The following is a 6,800-nucleotide window of genomic DNA, read 5'->3' as shown; positions in this document are numbered from 1 at the left end:
CAACAGATTTTATTCAGTACCTACTGCGGTAGGGAAAAGAGCAGAGCTTTCAGTTTTGGTTTGCACAGGAGTGACTGGGCATATAAATGGGAAAAGGAGGGAGTCGGGAGGGGGAGCAAGCAGGGGCTAACGCAGAGTCAGGAAGGTGAAAAATTACCAAAAGCGGGTAGGAAGGGTGGTTCATGTAAATGCGGTTATGTGATTAGTGAGTCTGCTAACTGGGCTTAGAGAAGTTAGTCTCCTATCCTCCCACAGACTGCGAGACAGACGTCCTGTCCTTCCTGATGATTTCATTTTAATATATGTTTTTTAAAATTTTATTTATTTATCTGACAGAGAGAGAAAGCACACAAGCAGGCGGAGAGGCAGGCAGAGGGAGAGGGAGATGCAGGCTCTCCACTGAGCAGGGAGCCCAACTTGGGGACATGGGGCTCGATCCCAGGACCCTGGGATCATGACCAAGCAGAAGGCAGATGCTCAACCGACTGAGCCACCGAGGTGCCCCTGATGATTTCATTTTAAAAGAATGACTTTGGGGTCCTTGAGAAAGATACTCTAGAGTTGATGAGATATCTGTACATCGAAAGGGAGGGTGGAAGGATTCACAGTCAGCAGCTTCTTTAAATAAATGCTCTGAGAAAGGGAAGTCAGGGACCTATCTTCAGGTGTTGGCTGGAGCAAGGGCCTTGAAATTTCTAGAGAGGAACTCAAGAGAAACGGAGGCTGCTAGAAGCCATCCCAGTGTTTGGTCAAGCCACGCAGTGCAGAGGTTTGGACCGAGTCGGTTGTGCAGCGAGTTTTTGCGGTTCCCAGCTGTCTCTGCAGCCGGCATGTTAGCCTCCGACAGGCTCGTCTGGCTCGCTCACATGGTGTCGGAGGTCCCCGGAAGAAAGCGAAGATGGGCCCCCATACTCGGGCACATTTTAAGCTTCTGTTTGCTTCATGTTTGCTAACGTCACTTGGCCAAAGAAAGTCAGATGGCCAAGCCCAGACTCAAGGGGTGGAAAAAGAGATTTCTTCTCTAGATGGGAAGAGAAGCAAAGTCAGAAGGTAGGAGGGCATCCATACGGGGGTGGAAGGGGTCCTTGGCAGCCATCTTTGCAAACTATCTACCAAAGATTTTAGTCTAGCACCAGCCTGGGTTTTCCCCTAATTCCTATTCTTTAAGCAGAAGGAATAAAAAAAAAAAAAACAACAATCATATGACTATCTCACCTTAAGGCTTAGTGCATTCTGGTCGTTGAACAAGTGCATTTAGGTAGATCGAGTCTCCCTGGAGTCATAACGCTTACAGACAGCCTCACTCTTCCTAATCCGAAGACAGTATATGAGGGTGGGGACACGGCAGAGAAGAGGCACAGGATAGCTGCTGCAGTTAGTCTGTTTGGGTCTTGAACCAGCGGTCTCAGTGTGGTGGGAGTGGGGGTCTCATTCTCGCCCACGCCCTGCTTGCCAAGCCATGACCTGGCTGGGGCTGCAACAGCCTGGAGAAGGGACACCTCTTTCCTTTGTCTTCCCTCTGCCCACAAAGGCACCTTATTCTAATGCGCATGAAGGCACCACATAAGCTGGCAGAGGCCCAGGGTGTTCTCTACCTCCTCTAGTCCCTCGGGCGGCATCCCTTAATTAGCTGGTTACACCCTGCGCTCTTGGCTCTTGCGGCAGAAGCCCGCGGCTGGAGAACCCATGTGGTCACGACATGGCCTCTCACGGCTTGCTGGAATCCAGTAGCTCGCGCCGGCCAGATCCGTCCCCTTCATCTCTTACATCGTTGAAGACCTCACTGGGTCTGGCTGTGATCCCCCATTAGAACCTTCTGGGGCAGCTGCTCAAGGAAGTGATTCTGGGTAGTATTCTTGGACGAGCTCTCTTGACCCTGCTGCAGGACCAGTCTCTCCTACACTTCTGGGTCCCATCTAAGTCAGCGCAGAACCACGAAATGTGATCGGACCCTGCTGCAGGACCAGTCTCTCCTACACTTCTGGGTCCCATCTAAGCCAGCGCAGAACCACGAAATGTGATCGGACCCTGCTGCAGGACCAGTCTCTCCTACACTTCTGGGTCCCATCTAAGCCAGCGCAGAACCACTAAATGTGCTCGGTGCCTCTAAGTCCATGGGGCTGCTCCTCAGACTACTCAGGGCAGGCCCCTGTGGGTGGGCTCTTCCCAGAATCCCTTAAAAGCAAGTATTCCTTTCTTGGGCACTCCCCTCTTTTTATCTTACACCCTAGCCTGCAGCTCAGCCAGCGGCAATCAGGGACACACATTTCTCTCATTTTCCGCCTTCTTCCTACAATCTCTGGGCCTGGAAATAGGCAAGGCTTCCCCACATCATATCCTCCTTGCTCTGTGTTCCATCTAAGTCTTAATGGTAGGCAGGGCAATGCCCTCTACTCTGTAGACAGGGATATCTGCTTAGTGCATTTTAGGTGCTAAAAGAGGAGACAACAAACTGAGGGTTTTAGTGGGGAGGGGGGTGGGGGAATGGGATAGGCCGGTGATGGGTATTAAGGAGGGCACATACTGCACGGAGCACTGGGTGTTATACGCAAACAATGAATCATGGAACACTACATCAAAAACTAATGATGTACTACTGTATGGTCACTAACATATCATAATAAAAAAATAAAAATAAAAAATAAAATAAAATAAATAAAATTTAAAAAAATGAAAGAAGAGACAAATTCCCAGATACGGAAAATGATTTCTCAAGACAGTAGTATGGTTTGTAAGACTGCTGTCTTATTGTGTAATTGTACTTTGCATGGTGGAAGCCGACTGTGATCTTCCTCCTGGGTTAATCACCACCACCCTCTCTCCTGGGACACGGATGGGGGACTGGAGGACTGCTTCCATAAGCCAGGTCCAGCATCATCTGCATCACCTACAAAAGTGTAAAAATGAAAATTTGCAGGGACCGCCCCAGTCTGATTGAATCAGAATCTTTGGGGATAGGGCCCAGGAATCTATGTTTTAACACTGCTTCTGGGAAATTCTGATGCCCACTAAAGTTTGAGAACACTGGGCTAGCATATAAGGCTTGTACTACACTCAAAAATGCAAATGAGAAAAATGCATTAATCACGCAAATTAGGAGAGGTTGGCAACTCTTGTCACTGCATGACACCACAGCTCACCATCATTCCCTAACTGCAGGCTTATCGTTCCATTCAAATGGAAGGAGCATCTCACCGGAAAGCCAGGTCCTCAGAACCCCGGGCCCTCCTGTGGTCACTCAGTGCGTGTCCTGGGCAAGTCGCATAACCTTTCCAAATCCTGTTTCTGCACCTAGGAAACGAGCATTCGGAGGAGATCATCTCCAGATTTCCTCCCAGCCTCTCACCCCATGATTCCGATCACTCTTTATAGTCTGACTAAACAATGCGACAGCTCTCCAAATGTGACTGCTCCTTTTTAGTGCTGATTACAAAAATATGAGGCTAAAGTTGTTGACTGACTTCCATTCTGGTTGGTACCTCTGGACAACACAAGAGAGCATGAGAGGTTGATACCACGGGAGCGGAATCAGCCCTGCTGTCTCCACCATTGACCGTGGAACAGTTTGCCGGAGGGCTGAAACTGACCAAGGGCTGTAACACTCAGAAGTCAAGTCGGACCACCAACTTCTCAGCATTTTCAATCCAGTGACTGTGATACAAATAAAAAAAAAAAAGCTTTATTCTCTATCTACCTGCTCACCCTCATTGTTCTTTCACGATTGGAGTTAGGGAAATAACTGTTTTGAATTAAGTGGTCAACCTATATGCCAGTAAGGGCTGCTCATCTCTGCTCCCAGACTCAGAAGTCCTTAAACCTTTACGCATTTCCAGCCTATGTTTTATCCAAACCATGCCACTCTCTGGGCTGCCGAAAGATCCTCAAAGACCTGAGAATGAAATATGTTTCTCGATAAGAATAGTGCACTCCCCTCACCCGAAGACGTCCCATCCCAGTCTCTGGAACCTATAAATGTGTTACCTCACACGCAAAAGAGACTTTGCAGGTATGATTAAATCAAGGATTTTGAGGCGGGAGACTATCCTGGATGATCTGGGTGGGCCCAGTGTAATCACAAGGGTTCTTCCAAGTGAAAGAGGGAGGCAGGAGAGTCAGAGGACACAGGAGGGTGGAAGCAGAGTCAGAGGTCAGAGCAACATAGAGCTCAGAGAAGGAATGCCAGAAGCCTCTGGAAGCAGCAAGCAGCAAGGAAATAAAGTCTCCCCTCGACCCTCCAGAAGAATATCTTAAAATTTAAGACTTCTGGCCTCCAGAACTATGAGATAATACATTTGTGTTGTTTGAAGGCACTAAGTTTAGAGTAACAGTAGGAAACTAACATAGTTGCCTCAACTCATTCTTTGTTGAGTGCTGACTATGCCTCAGTGTCCTGTGCTCACTTTAGAGGCATTATTCCTTTTCATCCTTAACAAGTTGTCATAGTTGTCCCAAGTCAACAATTAATTGTGCAGTCTGACCCAGGATCTGACGCAGGACCGTTTACACGATTATCTGCTGACGAAAATAAATGTGTTTTGATGAGGGTGGCAATCTTATGTTTTTTATTACTTTAAAGATAGTTTGGTGAATAACTAAAAGTGATTCCATCATAACATCTGCCATAGCACACAGAGAACAGAACACTTCCTAGATATTCAACATCCTCCATCCACAGTAATCAAAGAGCAAAATGAAATGCAAATTTGTCAAGGAAGGGCCACTTCTCTCTGGCTGACATAATTAAGTGGATAATTTTCTTATTATAAGTGGAGCTGGGGATTTGTTCATTCTCATTGAGATTATAGATGGAGCCTCCTTTCAGTTTGGTGCTTTAAAGATTCTCATGCTCTCCTCATGGAAAATTCCAGATCATTTGCAATGAGGATCACTATAGTGCTGCTTGTTAGTGACCGTCCACTCAAGAAATGTACCACTTCTCGATAATTGATTCCACATGGCAAATGCAATAAACAAAGGATCGTTCTCTCCCTTCTGTGTAATGGTCTCCCTCAGGATAAAACTGATATAGGAAAAGGAGGTCAGACATAATCCAGTGGATTTCAATTATTCAGAGAGAAGATTATGCTCCCACGATTATTCATTTGCCCTCTTATCCTTCTATTTCTGTCCTACAGAATCCCATGTGGGAGCGGGACAGGGGTTGTGGGTAATCAGGCCTTATCCAGTGCTTACGGAGCCCGTGTGCAGAAAAGCCCCAGGCCCGGGGGTGCTGCTGTCTCAGACCTGGGTGGTGCTTTTAAGCAACCCTAGTGGGCTTTGAGCCCCCACAGCAAACTGGATCCTGGTAGGTCTTTAAAAGGGGGTCCAGCCTGCCAGGAGTTAATCCTGCACCCAGATGCTGCAGTTCCATTTGGGACGACTAGAGAGCAGCAGAGAGTCGGCTGTCTTTCAGACGGCTGGGAGGTGAAGGACACGACCTAAGGAGCAGGGAGTTGCAGGCCAAGGTGGCAAGGTCAAAAAGGTGGCGATGACAAACAGGCCAAATATGACACAATGAAAACACAGGAAAAGAGTCCAGGGCAGTGACTGAAATATCACTGGGAGGAAATTTCAGAGTCCAGAGCAAAAGCCTCCAAGCTAAGAGAAGCCAGAATGGCCATGTAGAGAGAGGATGAGACCCATCAGCCAGAGGGAGACCCAGGCCGGAGATAACGAGCTAATTCTTATCCCCGAGGATGGGCAGTGCGCTCGAGGGGAGGGTGTCGGGGTAACCCAGCTGTAAGAGCATGTCCAGTTCCTCACATGGCCTCGGTCTCTGAACTGATCCCTCCGTGTTGTCCCCGACGGTCAGCTCTGATCCCCCCGCCCGCTCATCTAGTTCGCCACAAGAAGCCTGAAGACGAGCGAGGCAAAGCTCTCGAGCAGAGCTGAGGCCGAGGTTCCCACTGGGACGGAGGCTGTTGGGCCAGCCAGCGCCAGGCGCAGGTACCAACACGAGGACTGTCTCTGGGGTCCAGAGGAGAGGAGAGAGCTCCAGGGACACTGTGGCTCTGCTGTTCGGGAAAGTGGCGCGGGGGCTCACAGCACACACTTGGCAGGCCGGGACGAGGCTCACAAGATACATCTCCTGCGTCCAGGTGTGGCGGGATCCAGGGAACTGGGTTCTGAAGCCCTCAGTCACAGGGGTGTGGCCTCGGTGGCAACGGCCTTCTGCATGTCCTTAAAGGGAAGATGATCATTCTCGTGCCAGCAGCTCTAGCAAACACCATCTCCTGCTTTCTTTCCCACCCCCTCAACGGCCTAGGAATATTGTGTCAAGCAAGGGAACATGATCTTACACCCTGCGTCATAGAACAAGAAAGAAATCCGAGGAAGGCATCACCTCTAAGTATTACTGCCGGGAAGTCTCCTTACAAATGACAACAAATGATTTCAGTGACAAGATAAAGTCTGTTCAAGGAGAGAGCCCTCTGAAGAACAGCGGCCGGAAGTGCGTCTCCACGGCGGGCACCTCCCTCCCACGTCCAACGACATCACACAGAGGACTGACAGTAAACAGGCCTGAGGGTCCCTGTCAGTACCCGCCCTGCCACCGCAGAGCAGAGCGCGCAGCTCGGACTGTCGGCAGGAAAAGCTACATCAAATGTTTATCTAACGTTTTTGTGTAGCTTTTCAGGGACAATCAGGACCTGTACACAGAACCTCAGAGCTCCTAACCAATTACGTGGATGCAGCAAGAAGAAAGGCATTGGCTCAGGGGACAAAGTTACCAAAGCAATTCTTTGATATTCTATTAGGAAAACAGCCATTACATATATATATATATATATATATATATA

This window comes from Ursus americanus, chromosome 9 (assembly GCF_024610735.1).
Source record: "Ursus americanus isolate L20-20 chromosome 9, mUrsAme1.1.p, whole genome shotgun sequence".
Taxonomy (NCBI): domain Eukaryota; kingdom Metazoa; phylum Chordata; class Mammalia; order Carnivora; family Ursidae; genus Ursus; species Ursus americanus.
This window is presented reverse-complemented; position numbering follows the sequence as displayed.